This window comes from Molothrus ater, chromosome 13 (genome assembly GCF_012460135.2).
Source record: "Molothrus ater isolate BHLD 08-10-18 breed brown headed cowbird chromosome 13, BPBGC_Mater_1.1, whole genome shotgun sequence".
Classification (NCBI taxonomy): Eukaryota; Metazoa; Chordata; class Aves; order Passeriformes; family Icteridae; genus Molothrus; species Molothrus ater.
Genome location: NC_050490.2, coordinates 18,552,812 through 18,573,095, shown reverse-complemented (window position 1 = coordinate 18,573,095; position 20,284 = coordinate 18,552,812). Strand labels below are relative to the sequence as shown.

Here is a 20,284-nt window from a genome sequence, read left to right as displayed (position 1 = left end):
ATGCATTACTCTCATTAACATTAATAAGAATTTAGGTGTTGCAGAGTGATTGTCAATCTATTTTGATGTCATTCCCCAATACTTACCAGGGTCATGTGCTCCAAATGAAGGCAGAATGTCAATCTGGATACCAGGGTGTACTTGGGGTCCTGTTTCCTACAGAATTACACCCTGCAGCTCCTGGAGCCAACCAGGATTCCATGGAGCTCTCTTACATGCTCAGGCCATTCTGATCCATCCAAAGAGCTGATGTGTTCATGCAACAAAGCTGTCACAGCCATGCTGCAGCACAGAGCTCCACTCATCCCTTTTGTGGGAGGCTGGTCTCTTATCCAGTTTCCTTTATCATAAAAGGAGTAATAGCTGTGTGCAACTGAATTTCTCTGCTGTTTTTGTTAGTGGATCAAATTCTTCCCTGAAATAACCAGCTACAGTTCAGCTGAATGAAGGCTATGGTTTCATTTGCATCATTGCATAATTATTTACTTCAGCCTTACCAAATCCTTTGTTTATTTTTAAATTTACATCATACTAAGCAGAAAATAATGTCATGCCCTGGAGCAGAGCAGAAACCATGATTAAGAGAAATAGCAGACACTAAGAATGATGGTCATACACACAGGATTAAGAGTGGAATTTGAGTTCCTATAGGTCAAGATTTACACAAACCACTTGGTCACTGGCCAGTTCTTAACTCATTTTGAGTGTCCTTTTTATTAGGCTTGGAGAGCAGACTTAAAAACTGTATTAATGAAAAAAACAATTGACATGATTGAACCAGGCCCTAAATGCTTAGTGTCTGTTGGAATTAGATGAACAATTCCTGTATATTTTGGTACTGTAATGCAGGATTTATGTTTTCTGATCATGTTTTCATTACTTGTTCTTTGAGAGCACTGAGACAATTTGAGTGAATCTTTGTATTTGTAATGGGTCCATCATGTGGGAAAAGATAAATGAACGTGATTCTTGCTGTCCTTATTTGGAGAGATCAGGGATGGATTGGGAAAGTCAAACAAAACCTGTGCAGAACTGGCTCTAGTTCAGCCTGTATTTTCTACACTGCCTACAACTAATATGTTTGTATTTGATTTGGACACTTTGTATTGGTAAAAGGGAGTCAGGCATAAATGAGGCCAACACTATTATTCAGTGTTATTAATGATGTTGTCTACTCTTAGTTCCTCAAAAACTAGAAAACTAATAAATTTTACATATTGGAAAAAAATCACAGATAAATCAAACAAATACATAAATTCTTTAAAGTATTTAATATGTGTTAAGAGGACAGGATGATGAATTCAATATTGAAAACCAATATCAAGTTTACAATTATGTACCATTTATCATCACTGATTGCACAGACAGAGTATTATTGTGGGGAACAGAATGATGCATAAACTAAAACCCTGATTGGTTTTCTAAAAAAAAAAACCAAGTTAAAATTCATGTTATGTCTGAAAAGCTTTGTTTTTCTTTTTCAGGCATTATTTTCAATAGTAATTGTTCATTCGGACACAAATGATGCATATTTAATTTCTTGGGCTTTGATATTAACAGTATAATCATTTTCCAGTGTTGGTAACTTGTGCTTTTACAAACACTAGCAGGATTCAGTTTGCTGTTGTTTCCTGAGGCCCAATTTCCCCTTTAAGCAAAAAGAACATATGGAAAATGAAAAAATGGAGAGGAACTAGTTTTGAATTGGACATGTAGAAGCAAGCAAATGAAAGCAGCAAAATGCTCTTGAAAGGTGAATGGACTTTGAAGAGAAAATGTGTACAAGTGGCTGGTTTTACTCAGCAGATCTTTTCAAAGGGTAAAATTCTGCCTTCCCAAAAGTCAACAGCAGAGCTTGCAGTGACTTCAATGTTTTCAAACTCCTGTTGCCTGTGTGAAGGACATACCTGCTTACCTTTATGAAAGAGCTGCTCGTCTTTAAACTCCTGTCACCCCAGCTGAGCTCTGGGAGAGGGAAATGAATTCTTCTCTGGCTCACACTTTATCAGCAGAATTATTAAGCAGTTTTCTGTGCAGAGTCACTCTTGTAATACACTCCTGAACTTTTTTCCCCCTTTTTTTTCCAAATTCTTTTCTCATTTTCATGTTGGTGCTCAGGTTTCTTGGGGATAACCAGATATCATTTCACCAAACTGAAGCTGTGCACTCATAACTGAGAGTTATTTTGTCCTTCAGAATCTCAACAACTCAATCTGATTTATGAAAGAATCTGGCTAAGCTTGAAGATTCAGCTGGAGTTTACAGAGTTATAACTCTAGCATAGACTCATTGAGTCAACAATAATAAGAAAGAAGCCAAACTGTCTTTTTATATATCTTTTTTGTAAACTACACATTTTAAAAACAGAAGCACTGAACTAGAACCAGTGTGCTGCAATCTAGTGCTGTTTGTACTGAATGTCTTTAGAAGGTGGCTGCATTTAAATAGACACCAAGAAGAAATGAGTGTTCCAGCAGTCAGCCTCAAATGGAGAAGCATCCATAGCCACATCCATTGGCATTTACTGACATCTACACCCCTGCAAGCAGACAACCACAGTGCAGAGAATGCCAGAACTTTCCATGGGAAATTACTGAGCTGGGTGGGATTTTATATGAGCAAGAAGAGCGGGGCTGAATGCTTTGCCTGAAATATCTGTCAAAAGTCATACAGCAGAATGTAATATCTTGGGTTTCATTGGTGTCCAGAGAACTCAGAGTTTGACAGGCCACTTCTTTGGAAAGTTTTACAGAGAACACTGAAAGACAAAGAAAAAAGAAATTGTCGCAGCAGGCTTGCCTAATTCATTTTAAGCAGTCTGGTTTAGTCTCTGTGCATTTCTTACCATTTAAAAAGGAAAATCAGGGATGCTAAATAGTTCCTCAAATGGAAACTGGTGACAAAACTGAGTTCTAAACAATGCCATCAGTATAGAGCGACTGGTGGTTTTTAATATTCTTAGACAAACAACAAAACCTAATTATCTTTATTTATTCAATAAATCAAGTTCAAATTTGATCTATTGAATTGTATTAAATATTGAAAATAATTTAATAAATGAACACGATTGCTAATTTATTATTGATATTCATCATTAGGATTTTGGTAAAAAATAATTTAAAACAGGTGGAGAAAGATAGTGAGGAATTCACCTCAGGTACCACTACTACTGCAGAACCTGCTTAGGTTGCTTTAGCCACGGGTAATGAAGAAAAATAGCTTGTGGAGCCAGGGAGGGAGCAGAACTGGGCCTGGAAAAGAGGTAGGGAAGGAGGAATCTCTCCAGCAGCCACTCCAGCACCCAGGGATCCTCCACTGCCCCATGCTGCTGGCTCAGGGGGCTGCTGCAAGCTCTCAGGAATGCTGCAAACCAGCACAGCCAGGCAAGGCAAGGCTGGGAACCTGGGGGCACAAAGGCAGTGCTGGAGCAAAGGAGTTTTTTGGGAGGCTGGGAGGTTGCAGGGAGTCCCTTATGGAGCCAATGTACCAATCCTGGCCCAAACAATGTCCTTTTTGAAACACTGCCATCACCTGCAGTCATGCACTGGCACGTGACCAAGAAACACACAGTGCAGGACAAAGGATTTTGGCAGCCTCATATGGACATAAAATACTGTACAATGTGGGGATTCATCGTGAGGCTACGGTGACAAAAAAAGTTCTGTTAATCCTTTTGGTCCTTTATCAAAAAGGGACTTGGTCTTGTGTTTCCTGCATACTGAGATGTTAAAAAAGCAGGATCACAGCCAATATTGTTATTCTAATTAGAATATAATCAGTAATAGTACCTAACACAAGTAGAGCATTTCATCTTGAAAAGCCTGTGCAAGCATAAGATTGCTGGCTAAGAGCTAAGTTAGTGCAGCTGTTCAAATCACCTGCCATGAGCCTTTTGGTCTAATGATTTTAATCATTATGCATTTGTAACTTCTGGTACATCTTTCAGGAAGAAAATGACAACCGTGGGGTGCGACTCATTCGCTGGCTGATGCCTCCCTGAGCATGCAGTGGCACAGAGCCACCCGGGAGCAGCAGCGATGCAGTCGATGTGACAGTGCAAGGGCAGATGCTCTGGACGGTAGAGGATGCTAGAGAAGAGGTAAATTTTCCACGGCGCTTTTCCCCATTAGCATCCCCTGAACCCCGCGTGGTATCGGCTCGAGGCAGCGTCTCCCCGTGCCGGGGCTGCTTTAGGCACTGCGAGCTGCGTGTGCCTGCCCGTGTGTGCCCGCTCCTCCAGCTGCGTGCGTGCCGCTACTTGCAAACCCGGCACCTTGAAATGGGTCCAGAAGTTTGCATGATCTCCCTCTAAGCACATCCGCGGAGTCTGAGAGGTCTCTGCTCGGGAGACCGCGGTGTGTGAGCCGCAGGAGGCAGGGAGCCGTGCTTTCCCCCCATCTCCTGCCTCTGCTGAGCCACCAAGTGTTTCTGCCTCGGCTACAGTTTGCTTCCTCATTCCCACATGTTCGGGCGGCAACCTTGGCATGCCGGGGTGGCAGTCTGATTCTTTGTCCTTCTAGGCTATTGAATGTATTTTAATTGAATCGGGCAGAGAAAAAAACCCCAAAACACATACACAAAGCCCAAGGCATCGGGACTAGAATCCCCCTTCCCCGAAACAACAATCGGTTAAATAAATAACGAGATGCCAAACCAACCATCACCAAACGAATAAGCCAAAAATCAGCGTCAGCGCCGCAGGAAACGGGAAAGTTTCTGCGCTCTGAAGCTGGTACCGCACGTCAAAGCGAGAATCCAGGGGGAGGGGAGCGGAGCGCAGCCTCAGCCCAGCGCCTGCGAGAGCCGGGAATGCGCTGGTGCGCCCAGCCCTGCATCCCGGAGCGACTGCCCGAGAGATGCTGCTGTGACTTGGTTCTGCGCCGGGAAAAGAACGGCTCCGAGCCCCCACCCCCGTCTCCTCCCGCCCTCCTCTTCCTTCCTCCTCCCCCGGGTCCTGCGGGGAGGCGGGTTTAAGGTGGGTCGTGTGGCCGCGGTAACTTTCCTAACAGAGCCAAAGAGGCGCCCGGAGTCCCCCGCAGCAGCATCGCCCGCCCGTCCTGGGCAGCGGCACCGGCGCGGTGCTCCCGTGCGAGCGGCCCCGGCTCGGCCGAGGCTGCTCGGGCTCCGCTCGCCGCCTCCCCCCGCCGTCCCTCGCCGCAGCCCCGCGGAGCCGGACCCGGGTCCCGCCGAGGTAGGTGCGAGTCGGGACAAGCGCTGGGCGCTGCCGGGGACGCGGCACCGGAGCCCCGTGCCCGCAGCTGCGGCTTCCCACGCCCCGTTTGTCCCTGGCGCTGCTGCGGGGCAAGGAGCATCCTCTGCACCCCCGGCTGCCAGGGACGGAGCCCCTGCCCGGCTCCTCCTGGAACTGCCCTGGCAGCCAGGACGAGCCGGGGGGAGGCAGTCTCTCTCCAGTCCCTTGCCTCAATCTTTGCATTCTCGTTGATGCTTTTGGAAGTGCTGAGCTAGGAGATGTGTGCGTGGGTGAGATCTTACGGCTTTATTAGGACTCTCCCCTATCAGCGCTCCTCTCAGAAGCCGCTTCCTGCCCCCCGCGTGGTTTACTGGGGTGTTGTATCGGCACGAACTTTCTTCTGCTTGCAGGAGACGGGTTTGGTCCCCTCGTGTCCCCGCGTGTCCCCGTCCTCGGGCTGCTGCGCTGCGCGGGCGAGCGGACTCGGGCTGGCGCTCGCTGCTCGGATTGTAGTGGCTGTAGTGGCTTCCCCTGCGTGTACCTGCCGGGGCTCCTGGTGGGAGAAGGTGTTTGGGGCACGGAGAAGTTGTAGGATGCGGTGTGTAAGCGACACCTGCGTTTCTAGAGCCTGGCAAGGGGGTGGAATCTCACTCTCACTGGTGCTGCTCGCTGCTGCCAAACATTGCCTTCTTTTGCCTAGGCAGGGCTCTGGCCACGCTGCCAGATGGTTCCTAACAAAGAGAGAAGTTTGGCAGTGTCAGGACATGGGCTCCCAAAGGCAGCGCTCAGCGGCGGCCCGCAGGGACAGCGCGCAGCTCTGGCGCCTGTGCTTGTCTGTGCCGGTCACCCAGCGCTAGCACGGGGCACCCGACTGACCCAGAGCCGTGGGCAGGGCATCAGTAGTTGGGAACCCAAGGCAGCCATCGCTCCTCGGTAAATAAATCTCCCGTGATCACTGTGATCACTGCACACTGGGCTTAGCCCGTCCTCCCTCCCCACAGGAAGAAAGTCCGGAGTTAACTAAAAGGAGGGCTGCAATCCATGTCTCTATTGCCCCCTGACTTAGAACAGAAGTATGTAACACACAAATTAGCGAGAATGGAGCAGCCTGTGTGCCTTCCACGACCTGTCAGATGGGGGAGATCCCACCCCCTGTCACGCTCAGTCCTGTATTTTGTAATAGAAATCTCAGGTTAAGTGGCTGGACATTGTATCTCAATTTCACATCATTGGGCTAAGGAAATCTGAGAAGATCTATGCTGGGATATTCAAGTCTGAGTCAGAATCCTTCCCATGCTTAGATGTCTCCTAGAGTCCATCCAGAGCTTTGCTGTCCCTCTTGCTGTTTGGACCTTCCTCCCATGTCTACTTTGTAATAAAATCCCACAAATTTTCCTTCTCAGAGTAGTTAGTGCCTGCTGGATGGATTCTTTCAGGTCCATTGCCTTGGTTATAGTGCTGCTAAATAAAGGTGACCAAACCGACTGAACAGCCTCACCACAGGGCTGGATTTTAGCCAGTCCTTTACAGAGCACAGATCTGTTCTTGTTTATGAACAAGTTGATGTTCATGGGCCCTGCTCTGGAGTCTCTTAAAGTTGGTGTGGGACACCTGAAATTGTCTTTGATGAGGTTAATAAATGCTAATAAGCATGTGTGAAATATGTTTTCAAGGCTTATTTGTCAGTTACAACCTCTGGAGGCTTCTTCAGTGTTTAAACTCTTAAGTTCAGTTTCATTGCTGCTTCTTGTTGATACCAGAGTAAATTGGTTACAGAATTGCAAGAGTTTTATGGTGAAAGTGTTTCAACATATGAAACATTGAAATGCTCATGTGGCCATGATCTGTTTTTCTGAACAGTCTCAGTATTGTCTTTATTTCCAGTCTCTTCCAGTCACCTACTTAAAAAAATTCTGTCATTTTAGTTAAAAATCCCAATTGGCTGCTGTTAAATACTCACTAGTAGGCTGCATTACGTTGCTCCAGCTTTTTACTTATGAAAAAGGCCTAATTTGATCTCTTGGTTTTTTTAAAGTTAAATATAAATTAATTGTTCAAAGAATCAAACAGAAGCCAACAGTCCCTTTTAAGAAGTCCCATATTTACTGTGAGTGAGGCACTCAGCTATTTTCACTTTGAACAATCCATCGTGCTTTAAACACCAGGCAGCAGAATTAATATTTAAGCAAATGCATACGGCAAAACTATAAATCACTGAAAACAGATAATTATATTGGAGCTGTGAAAATACCTTCGAGTACAGTCTGAAATAGCATAAACTATTTCTCTCTAGTGTGATCACAATTCTTGCAAACCTTTTATCCTTGTATGTGAAATAATTTCTAATTCTGTGTTCCAGCAAAGCATGTGCTTGGTTATTGTTTTCAAAACCATGTGGTTTGGGTTACTATTTGAATATAATATTTATGATACTACTTTGGTTGTTCAGCTTAAAAAGGGAAGTGCTGCATACCAGTGCATATTAAAAAGCTTCCGTGTAATTACTACTTTTTGCAGTACTGCTGTGCAAATCTCTGGGTCGGGAATTTAAATGGAGATTTTACAGAGTTCACAGTTACTTTATATAAAAGCCATAAGTCTCCTTCTAGAAACATGGGGGCTGCAGGCACTGGGGAGTGTGGAGTGTGGTGCCTGCACTGGTTTTTACCTTTTTCTTGTTGCAGCATCTGTGCTTGCCATTGGCCTTTGTGTACTCCCAGGTGCATGGAGTGTGGTGGGCTCCCCCAAACCATCATCTGTTGGTCCCCTTTGGGTCTGAATGACCTATTTGCACATTTACTGTCGTATTGTCATCTTATCCAAATATGTCTGTTCTGCTTGCACCTCACAGAGGAGTGCATGAATGGAAGGCACTTCCACTGCCTCTCTCTGCCTTGCCTATCCATGCAAAGGAACCTGTGAGGCTGCAAGAGGCAGAGTCTGTTGCCAATTCAAAGCCAAAGTCCCTGGGAGGTTCTTCAGGGATGGTGATGGACCTAAGACCATGCTGTAGATGCCTGTAGGATTCAGGTCTCACAATCCCCTTACGTTCCCCAGGGTATCCTGCCTGGTCTCCAGTTGCTGCTCCACCAGAATTCCATTGTCCTGGGAGACACACATTGGATCTGGTGCTCAATGCAGACATCTTGGTTTTCCTCATGTGTCCCAAATAGCACCTGGGATCCCTGTAAAGCCACAGCATCCTGCCCTGACTATCTCACATGGCTCAAAAAATGGCTAATAGTAAAACCCTGAATCAATGACATAGTTACAATTACCATTGTGAATAAATGAGTTCCCCCAGAAAGGCTTGTTCAGGCATTAATGGAAAAGATAGAAAAAATTCCCTTTCATTGTTCTATGCCGTGGAGACTGACCATGCTGCCAGATCCACCCGTATGCTCCTCTGCACAAAACTGATTGAAACCTCAGTGGAGAAGTTCTGTATGTTAAAGAGTGAGACATGAAAAAGCTTGTAGAAAATTAAAAGAGCCAGTCTCAGAGGAGACAAATCCCAGACAGAATCAGTTTGAGATTGCCAGAAGAGTTCAGCCACATGACACTTCTCTGTGAATCCTGTGAGTAATGTACAATCGATGTGTGCAGGTAGAGAGGAGGAATTTTGTTTAAGAGTTTGTAGAATGTGACCGTTACCTCATGAATTACAGCTAAAGTACCAAATTCATGAAGAGACAATATCCCACACTGCTGTGAAGATCAGACTCAGTAGCTGTGAGAGTGGGTGCAGCCCAGAGAATCTGAGGCATTCAGTCAAGATGACCAAACACAAGTGCAGAATTCTCCAGGATGAGTGTGTTTACAAACACTTGGATCTGACCAGTAGAGCTCAGCCCTCCAGGCAGGTTCTCTAGTCTGGCTGCTGCTCTAAAGGGAAGCTATTGAAATTTGTATGAAAGCTTCTTTGTGAGTGAGGCAGAGAGGTACAAGATGAAGGTCACCACTTAGCCCGCTCACAGAAATGCAGCAGGGAATGAAGAGCTCACCCAACTCACACCAGATTGCAAACAAGAGCAGAACTTTAGGGCTCACTTCTCCCTTTGCAGTAAGAACCAGCGCTGAGAATTGCTCCTGGCACCAGCTCGAGAACAAAGGCTAATGAATGAATGAATAGGCACGAGGCTGCAATGAGATTCACTGCTAAACATGTGCTCTGCCTGGAGGAGGAGTAAGAGAGTAGCTGAGAGAAAATAGTTCTGTGCTCTAACTTCACCTAGTTCATTTTCTAGTTCTTTTTTCTCCAAAAACCTTTCATAAGGGCTAATAGTCACTCCAAAAAATATTTTAAAGGGTCAAAAAGGCACCATAAAACTTGCCAGAATATGACAGCTGACAGGTTGCCCAAGTGAGGAATTTGTAAACAAGTTCTTGTGTTGGTTTTTTTTTTTTGTTGTTGTTGTTTTGCTTGGTTTGTCTTTTTTTTGGTTTTTATTATTTCGATATTTAACTGGTAGATATGAGTGGAAATAGGTTCAGGTTCTCCTAAGCTCAGATATTCAGAGGTTTTACTTAGCCTTTTATCTTGGATTCCTTGTTAAGATCTAGACTTTTGCTAACCTCCTGCTTTATCACAAGTCTTACAGAACTTAATTTTTTGCAAGGTTTATGGAGTGTTGTGAACTCATGAAAATCTGATTTCTCTGGAACACAGATAGTAGGAAAATGCTATAGAGAAATGATCAGGTGGAGTATTGGAATTCACTGTGGCCTCCTAAAGGGACCAAACCAGGAAGGGAAATTAACAGCTTTAAAGCTTTTTAAAGAGCTTTAAAGTTAAAGGATGTAACCTATTTCTGTAGATTGCAGGGATGGATAAGGTGTTTTGGGAGCATATCCTACTTTTTTATATGTTTGAGTCTTTAACACTCACATCTGGTTTTGAGACAATTACTTGAATAGTAAAAACTATCTGTTTGGATGTTGCTGTTTTAAGAGCCTTTAAAGCTTTGTAGAGGTTTTGATACAAATATTTTTTTACCAGTATAAAACATGGAGGTGCACCGATATAAATCCAGTGTAAGCATGAGGAGAATCAAGTTCTCTTTATCATGCTTTTAAAATCTACCAAGTGAGGGAAGCATGGATGATTTGTAAGTAGTCAACTGGCATATGGTACCATTATGATAACATCATGTTCACAGCACTTTCCAGATTGATATACAACCTTTCTAAAATAAGCTCTGCAGAAAAATAAAGAAGAATGTAAAGTCATTTAGCAGCCAGCACGCTGTTGGCACAGCACAGGACACTGGGAGGTGACTTCTCTGACACTCAGTGTGTCACATGAGTTGTGCATCGCAGTCTGGTACCTCCTGACAGGCAGCCACTGCACAAAGTGCCCCTGCCCCGGGTGCTGGGGCTGGACCCTGCTCTCTGGATGCTTTCATTGTCATTCACAGCCCTGGCCAGCTCATGGCATTAGCACAAGCTATGGGATTTGTTTCTCAGGAGGAAGTCCAGAGTTAAGCCCTTTGTTGGCAGTGGGAAGAGAGAGGCTGGGGTTACCTGGGGATGGAGACTGAATTATCCCCTAGTTCTGGATGGAACTATCCAGACTGAGATGGAAACTGTCTCGCTGACCTGCTGTGTCATTTATAGTTCTCGAGGAACAGGAAAACCATCGATATTCTCAGAAGCAGGAGCCTTGACAAGACAAACTGCAGCAATGTTTCACTTTTCAAAGGGCTTTTATCTACTTGCCACAGCTAGCTTAATTCTGTTAAAGAATTAAGACAATAATACTTTATTGTAGCATAAATTTTACTTTTGTTTGCCTTCATTTAAATGCACAAGTTGTAAATATCATTTTAAAGAAGTGCTGGCTGATTAATTTGAACTTGTATTAACTTCTGTGAGTTAAAATGGATATGGCAAATCAAAACCATTAAAGTCATAGCACCTTCCATTCCTCAGACTGAGGAAAAATATCTGATGTAGCAATATTCTTCACCCCTTCTCCACTTCTAATTTCTTTTTTCTTGCATATTCCACGTAGACATTTTAGCAACCAAACAGGACCAGTCAGTTATTTTATAGACACAATTCAAGCATCAGAAAATGTAATTCTTGGTGTTCTTATGCAATGTTTTCACCAAACACCATGTGACCAGTCATGCCCTGAAACTCCAAGGAGAGAGGAGTTCTATGCCTGTATTTATTTGCAAAGGTTTGGGTTTTTGGAGGCTTGTTTTGGCAGGGGATGTCACCTTTAGGATGAGTTGCCTTCTGGACATGACACCTGCCCCCCTCCTCCATGGAAATCTGGGAAATCCAGGTAGTCCTTGGCAGGCTGCTGGTCCTGACCAGGCCAGGCACCCAACTTCTGTACTTCAATTTGGAGAGATGGATCCCACCCTTCCATAATACTGCCTGCTTTTCATTTTACTTGTGAGAAGACTAAAAACTTTATGGTAAATGAATGAATGAACAAATTTGAAAATTATCATTTGTAACTCTGAGCTTCAGTTTAGACATGATGAGTTTTGATAGCTGTAGTGTTCCAGAATGACAGAGCTGAGCATATAGGAAGTAGGAGCAATGCTTTTGCTGTTTTTCTGTAAGCTTTCCCTGATGATTTTTGGATGTAGCCCTAACTAATGGAGGTAATCTTTCAGCTGGAAATGTCATTGCACTGAGTTATGTTGAACTTATTTTGAGGAGCAAAGTACAGTAACTGCAGTCACTGACCAGAACTACTGGTAATAACTTTGCCAGAACACTGCAAAGTACTTGAAAATTAAATACTCCAACAAATCAGTTTTCTCTGGTGGTGGTGAATGTAAATAACCTCAGGAAGTCCTTTTGGGTTGGATTCTTTAGTGCCATTATAGTGTCTCAAATGATGTGTTATATGTTGGGCAGGGAAGACATCAGTAGCCTATAGGATGTGTTAATAGTAACTGAGGATTGATTAGATGGAGTCTGTGCAGTGAGGGCTACTGGGAATGTCACCAAAATGACAAGAGTAGTGAATTACATTTATTAAATTATATTTATTATCATTTATTTATATAATTTATGAAATTATATTTACAAAATATTCATTTATAATAAATACTGGTGGTCAAATATACAGAAAGATTTGTGAGCTGCACATGGAAGAAGACTCATTTGCAGTGCCTGTTGCAGGAGAGGATCCATCCACTTGTTACCCAGCACTGGGTTATGAATGCTGCAGGGCAGAAATTGTGATTTATGGGAACTGAGGTCTGTGCAATGACAAAATACCATCTGCTGCTTGTGGTCAGAAGGTAGCAAATGAGTGAATGCAGTAGGTGTTCTTAACAGTTGAGGCAGATGCTACATCCATTCCAATCCACAGGAATCTGGAAAGTTTTATTTTTCTTACTCTATTTTGATTTATATTGTACCACTCTGGCTCATGAAGATGTAAGTGAAATTTATTTCTCAAAATATGTTCCGTGGGATTGTTTGTGGATGATCTGAGCCCAGCCTGGAAACTCAGCTTGTTCCTCTTGCTCTGATCTGTAAGATGCAAAAAATGTGGGAAATCTGAGTAAGGGGCAAACGATGTTAAACAGAAAGGCAATGGGAAATAGCCTGGCAGGCAGAGGTGTGTGGGCAGGAAGGACACAGAAAGCCACTTATATATAGAAAAAAGTGAGAAAAAGAAACACAATTCAGAAAATAAACAAGAAGGGACAAAGAGACAACTAAATAAAATTCAGTAACAGATTAAAGGCTCACTCAGAATCACTGACTTGAGAATGTGAAGTGAGGAATCAGATCTGTGTATGCTGTGCAAAAGCCTTTTGCCTGACAGAAAGAGAGAGAAATAATTAGCAGGATGCTGCTGCACTGAGTAGTGTCCAGCATCTAACACTGATGGTTTCTAGACAATCCAAGCATCCTCCCAATTTTTTTGCAAATGGGTTTTCCCCCTGCTCTCCTATGGTCCTGCAGGTCTTTTGCCTTATCCTCCCCAGCCTCCTTTTAGGCTTTCTTAAGGATTAAGTTTCCCACTTGAGGGACAGCTTGGTAGAGCATTAACCAGAGGAGAATTTTAGGGTCTGTGTTCCCCTTGTAGTACAGAGCTAAGGTTGGGGTTTTCTTTTGCATGCAGGCATTGAAAGGCAGGAGATGTACTTAAAATAATGTGCACTGGAAACTGAATATAAACTCGTAGTTCTGTTGACTTTTGGAAGAGAAAGATGTTTGCACAGGTGCTGTGAATGGAGCAGGCTCTGGGGCTCACACCCAGCCCAGCAATGAGCAGGCTGCCGAAGGGGAATATCCTCAGCTTGCAGAGTGCTGCTGACATAGCCTGGTGTATTTAGCCAAAGGGATATGGAAATGTGGGCTCTGATTGTTCTGTGCCGCTGAACTGTGCTCAAAGCAGCACCCAGAGAGGGAAGGACTGGTGTGTCTGGGCTGCTTTTCCTCCTGCTGATGGAACATGGGCTCAGTTTGGCCATTGCTTGGTTTTACCATTGCCAACAGGCAGCACAATGCCTGGATTAGTGCTGGATTTACTTCAGTGAATCCATTTGGGAACCATGGAATCATAGAATATCCTGAATTAGAAGGGACCCACAAGGATAATTGAAGTCTGTCTCCTGGCCCTGCACAGGGCACCCCAAGAATCCCCCATGCTCCTGAGGTCTTTGACTCTCTTTACAGAAAAGTTACTTTTTCAAATTTAAAAGCATCTTCTTCCCATATTTCATGGTGCTTGCATACCACTTATTTGTTCCACTGGGTGGCAAAAATAAGAAGTGCTGTGAAGTCTTCAGTCCTGCATCAGAGCTCTGGAGAAGAAATGGTGCAAATCAGTGTGCATAAAAATAGCCCTGTTAGGAGGGAGGGGTGAGCTTGACTCCTTGTGTGTGAGGGTGAGCACATCTGCTCTCCTGAATCATCCTGGGGAGCAGTGTGAGGAATGCAGCCTTTAGAAGTTGTGTCACTTCAGGTAACTGCTCCAGCCACAGGCAGAAAGATGTTTGAGCAGATGTGGTCCCTGCTCAGGCCACCTGACCCAGCCAGGAGAGAGCAGAGCTGCAGTGTTTGCATTTCACACTGAACCCCAGCTGCCAGCTGGACTCTTCCCAGCTAAAATCTTGGACATCTGTGTAGGAATTCAAAGAAGTCTTGTGTTGCATGTTGCCTGTCATACAAGAAAAAACCAACTTTGATACAAGTATTTTCTTATATTAGCATAGTAGCTTGTCATTCACTATGTAGGAATTAATAAGGAACAAAAAATTCTTCTTGTCTAACTAAAGCTAATTATTGTAAGGGATGGGAAACTGAGGAGTTTGGAACTAGGATAAGGTGGTCTTGTGCCATTCCCCTTCCTACTGTAATATTTTCAATTGCTCATGAGATTTCAATCCATACAATGTAAGCCAACAATATACCCTGTGTGGCTCACTGGTGTGTTTAACACACTTTATCAGTTTGCTGTGTGAAGGACAACACTTTTGGTTGTTTAAAGCCTCTCTCAAACTGAGTTTCAAACCAAGTCCATGATGGTGGGAAGTGCTGGCAGCTGAGATATTCAACTGCACTGAAGCCTTGTGTTCTTTGAAGATGAGATTTTTAGAGATATGTGGGACAGTGAGTATTTAAGGACACATGGTTTCTATACATAAAATATGGAGGCCTTCATTCTGCTTGAGACCCCTGAGCACTTTAGTACATTTGATATTAAGTAATAAATGTTACAACAAATGTTGTTTATTTGATAAACCTAGTGCCAGAAAAAGTGATGTGTTATAGGACCAGGAAAGGAGGAGCCTGTCCTTGGCTGTGCCAAAGGCTGCCTAATACCACTGCCTTCCATTTTTTGGGCATACTAATGCTCCTGATATTTTTTTAAATCTTAACATATTTGTAGAGTGCTCCAAGATCCTGTGCAAAGTTCTTGGGAGCACTGTAGGCATCCCTGGGCAAATTAGTCCTGCATTAGCTATAGATCAGTCTGCTCTGCTCATTTCTCTTAATTTTATGGAGGTGACTGCTGCCAGTTGCTGCTAAGTACAAAGCCAAGTAGTTCTGTTCCAGTTTGTTGCTGTATTTTGTGGCATTATTGGATGATCATTGCTTAATTTCAGAAGATCTGATTGTTTTCTCAGCTATCTGAATTCTGCTTGAAAATAGAACTTGATACGTAAACAAACTTTTCTTCTCTGATAAAATCAAATTGGATTTCCCTTTTAATTTCTAACCAAGCAGAAGCTTTCATAGAAAAAAAATATTGTGAGCAGGAGAAACACTTCCAAGAAACTATTTAATCTTAGATCATCTGTAGCAGCATTGATTCCACTCAAAATGCCCAGAAGATGAACACAAACACAAAATAATTCTGATTATTTAAAATATTGCTTGCTGTGATAGAACTGTGAGATACACATCTCTTTTCCTCAGCTGGGACAGGATCTGGTTTTGAGCCACTGTTTGATGTCAGGTGTCTGCTGCTTCAGCTTTTCTAACACTTGTAAGTCATTAACAACCTCACTGAAAACCAGCTGACGTTAATGAGTGTATTTCAAAGGACTCAGGATTTGGACCTAAATAAAGAGGCACTATGCTGGTAAATGCTACTCAGTGTCATTAAAATATATATAAATTAAATAAGATTCTGTTGCCTAATTTAGAAACCAAAACACAACCCAAACTGTTCCCTCAAAGTGAAACATCTTGTTTTAAACAGCAGCATATAATGGAACTCCTAAATGCATTTCTAAATATGTAAATTCTGTTAAAATCACATTTATGTTCCCTTAGTCAAGCCACTTCCTCATGATATGTGCTGTGCTAATCAATATCCAAATAGAAAGAAATTGAACTTGCAAATGATGAGGCACTCCTTGGGTTTCTCCACTTGCTCCCTAAAGCTTCACATCAAACACAGTAGACAAATCTTCACATCTAAATAATTCATCTGCAAATGGTGGGAACAAGAGGAGAGGAATAAAAAGACAATGTTGTTCCATGCTAAAATACAATAATGCATTAAAATTAATCAATTTCCTCCTGCTGGGGAACAATCATTTAGAAAACATTTTAATTACCAAAACTGAATAATGGGATCAGTGTTTTTGAGAAGGTTGGATTCACCCTACTGAGCACTGGAGAATCCTCTTCACAGGAGCCCATAAAAATATTGCTGTTTTCAAGTTGCTGCTTTCAATCATGATACTTCTGGGGAGAAATTGGATTTTTTCACAGCAGCTTTTAAGGAAAACGTGGAGTGGACAGCAGGCCTGCGTTAACTGTTCTGTGCCCAGAGCTTGCCTTGCATGTGCTCCTGTATTTCTATTTCTTTTGGATGAGAATTTATTGTGCATTGCTTAATACATATCTAAAATCAAATGGTCAAGCCAAAAAGTTTGGCTGCAACAACAGCCAGTGTTGTGAAGTTGTAAAAATACCATTCTTGTATCTATATTCAGCCTCGTAAGGAAGGAAATGTACAGGAATCAACCAGTCCAGTCCCTTGTCTTGGCTGACAGTGGTGTTCCAGGAGAGTGGTCATGGTTATTCCATTAGGGATAATGACATTGAACTTCAGAATTTGCCATGGAAGAACCTGCTTTTCCCTCTGATGCAGGAGGGTCTTGGTCTTCAGCTCTGATCTCCTGGGCATTTTTCAGAGATCTGAATGTTAGAGACGTGAGTCACTCATTTTAGAACATCTGGTGACTCCCAAGGAATAGCCACTACCTGGCCATCTGGGAAAGCTGGAGGAGACTGTAACAAAAACTGTGATTGTAGCAGTAGTTGCTGCCCATAGATGGGGTATTTTTGTCTAAAACAGTTTATGCCACTTATATTTTTTTCCCTATCAAACTGTGGAAGTTTGGCTTTGCCATAAACATGGCATGGCAGGCACAGAGTCACATTTACCAACCCTAATCCTAACCATTACCAGAGTCACATTTACCAACCCTAACCCTAACCCTAACCATTACCAGAGTCACATTTACCAACCCTAACCCTAACCCTAACCCTAACCATTACCAGAGTCACATTTACCAACCTTAACCCTAACCCTAACTCTAACCATTACCAGAGTCACATTTACCAACCCTAACCCTAACCCTAACCATTACCAGTCACATTTACCAACCCTAACCCTAACCCTAACCATTACCAGAGTCACATTTACCAACCCTAACCCTTACTCTAACCATTACCAGAGTCACATTTACCAACCTTAACCCTAACCCTAACTATTACCAGAGTCACATTTACCAACAGGTGCCCAGAGAAGCCGTGGCTGCCCCTGGAAGTGCCCCAGGCCAGGCTGGAGCACTTGGAGCAGCCTGGGATAGTGGAAGGTGTCCCTGCCCCTGGGACAGGATGGGCTTCAAGGTCTCTTCCCACCCAAACCATTCCAGGATTCTCTGATGTGATTCTATGAAGTCCCACAGCTGTGAGGGGATGGGAAGGATCTCAAGGAATCCATTTCACAGGAAGGTGACAGAAAATTGTGCATGGGGTGTTTGAGAGTGGGTGAGAACTGGGATTAGAGTCAGTGCCACTCGTGGGAGGGGCACAGGGCTTGGCAGGGCTGTCCTGGAGCTTTTATTCCACAGCTGAGGACACTGGGCAGCAAAATGATGAAATAAAGGGTACCTGGGTACCTGCTGAAGATTGAGTCACCTGAAGGATGAGTTTGCTGAAGCTGCCCTGCACAAGTTCCAGGATCATTTACACTGACTGGGGCCTTCAGTGTGTGCTCAGGGTAAGCTTCCATCTCAACACTTTGCTGAATCAGGATATTAAGTTTGCAAAGAAAATTAAAATAGATTCACTGAGAATGATGTAAATCTTTATGCTCACAGTAGGGCACAGAAGCAAAGTGAATATCCTGGTAATAAAAGTACCTTGTAAGTCGTGGAATGAACAAAGTTCCCAGAATGATTATTACATGCTGTATTTTCTGTTTTGGATTATTGAAATAGAATTACTGAGAATTAAATGGTATAAAAGGCATTTTCTTTTTTATTTTCATAATTATTCTTTCATCCACATAAAACTTTTTTCTATCTTGAAATAGTCTTGGTTGGTACTGAAAATTGCTGTAGCATAAGTAAAAACAGTCTAATTGAGATTCATAAATCCACTTTTTAACAAGTACAATTAGGAATAGTTATCAGAGACCAGCTGGAAAACATTAGGGATGAAAATTTACCATATGAGTTTTTTTATGTGTTTGAGACCTTATTTGATACCAAAACCTAAATTAGATCACCAGAGAAATGAACTTGCTATTTGAAATCTAATTTGTACACAGAAAGTTAATTCCGAACATTCCTATTGGTAAAAATTTTTATTATTAGATCTTGTTAAACTGCCTATTTTTAATGGAAGTCTGACTTTCACAATGCTTTTCCTATAATTAAAATATGAGAAGTAGCAACTTGATTATATTGAGTGCATTTATGTCCAGTGGCTGTGTAATAAACTTTGGTGCAAGTCAATTCTATTATCTATTATGATTTTTGGAAGTAGAGAAGTTTATTGGGCCTAATTCCAACCCAACTCCATTCAAAGGAATTGTTCAGATGGTGTGGCTGGGATGATCATTTTGGGAACCCAAGCACAGGGTTTTAAACAAAATCACATACAGCCACTTCAGTATCTATGACTCACATTTTAAAATTCTGTTAAGTAAAAGAGCTCTTGAGAAAATATATTTATTTCTTAAGAATTTAACAAATAATTCATGTTGGTTATGTAAAATGCTCAATCACAATCAATAGAGGAAATTATGGAAAATATATTCTCAACTTTTGGTTGAGTTTTCACTTTCCTCCTGTTGCAATTCAGGTTTTATTTGGAAAGTGCTGTTGCCACAAAGAAAGAATGCTTTTAGCCTAATTGAACTGAGTGTCTTTAAACGACTTCTCATCAGTCAACTTTGAGGTGTTTTTTTCTTATTTGTGGTTAATTGTATTTCCCGCCTGGAAAATTGGACAAATCAATGTAAAAGCAAGAAGATAATTATTAATTTTTTAGGACAAATAGGTAAGTCATGTTAGCTACAATAAGGCATCTGTGAACAATCCAAATCAAGGACGTAAATTCACTGCAGTCAAATGTTTTACACCATTGATAGATTTGACACGTTTATTACTCATCTAATTAAATTGTGCATGCAGAGCAGGCAGGAACCAACAATGTATGCAGATGTCACATGGATATTTAGTACACTGCTGATTAAGATCAGCTCGTTTACATCACACTGGGCTGATTTGTTATGATCAAACAAAACATGTTCCACAGAAAAGACAATGATTGAGCCAAATTCCGTCCTCTGGAAGTTGGAGACTCAGCGGTTTTACCAGGCTGTGTGGGTGAAATTAGCAGGAAAAGAGGGCAGGAGCAGGCAGATGTTCTCTTGCAGCCATTGTTTGGCTGGGAATGCTCTGGGAGCACACAGGAGGTGTGGCTGCAACTGTGGGACTCCCTGCACTGGGCTGGGGACAGTTCCTGGACAGATGTAGGGACGTGTGGTATTCCTGTGGCCACAGTGCCCCAGGATTTGGGAGATGAGAGCTCGGGGAAGCTGCTGAGGAAAGCCAAACTGTCCATGGATTGACACTTCATGTTTAAATCTTTGTAACAACAAACCAGACTACAGCAGAACTCTCTGAGTTCCCATGGTGTTTGCACAGATCCCAGTCCCCACTCAGGGGCTCGTTGTTCATCTGCCCTTCCAATGCCTGCAGCAACAATCAACTCAGTCCCTCAGCAGCAGGAGCTGGGCTTTCCCTTTTTGTCAGCCCTCTCCTATAACCCATTCCATGGTGAGGCACGAGAGAAGGGAAGGAGCATCCTTGCCTCCTCCTTGAAAAGGCTTCCAAGCTTTGCTGTCAGCAAAGGGAGGCCAAGGTGGGTGTTCCTGAGCTGGGTTTTGTCTCTCTGCCTGTATAACTCAGCTCAAGCCATGGCCACAGTGGCATCCAGCTCTCAGGAAAGAAGGGTGCACCCAGCAAGGACTTCATAATCAATGTTTTTCTGTCCAACTTTATGAACTGGGTTATCATCTCAGAAGGTGATTTTATTTGTTAAGTAATCAAACTGGCTTGTATTCAGTCCAGAGCC

At 42.9% G+C, this 20,284-nt stretch overlaps 1 protein-coding gene across 7 annotated transcripts in view; it reads left to right on the top strand.

The window, feature by feature from the left end:
* Positions 1–4,028: 4,028 nt before the first annotated feature.
* The window catches only part of MEGF11 (multiple EGF like domains 11), a 253,952-nt gene continuing 237,696 nt past the window's right edge, over positions 4,029–20,284 (top strand). For 4 of the 7 annotated variants that reach the window (XM_036389488.2, XM_036389489.2, XM_036389487.2 and 1 more), the window contains exon 1: positions 5,028–5,191. The gene's annotated coding sequence lies outside the window, so the exon portion shown is untranslated. Of the gene's footprint in view, positions 4,100–4,828; positions 4,976–5,025; positions 5,192–20,284 lie in introns of those variants that run through there. The other 3 variants (XM_036389486.2, XM_036389485.2, XM_054516237.1) reach the window with 3 other exon arrangements.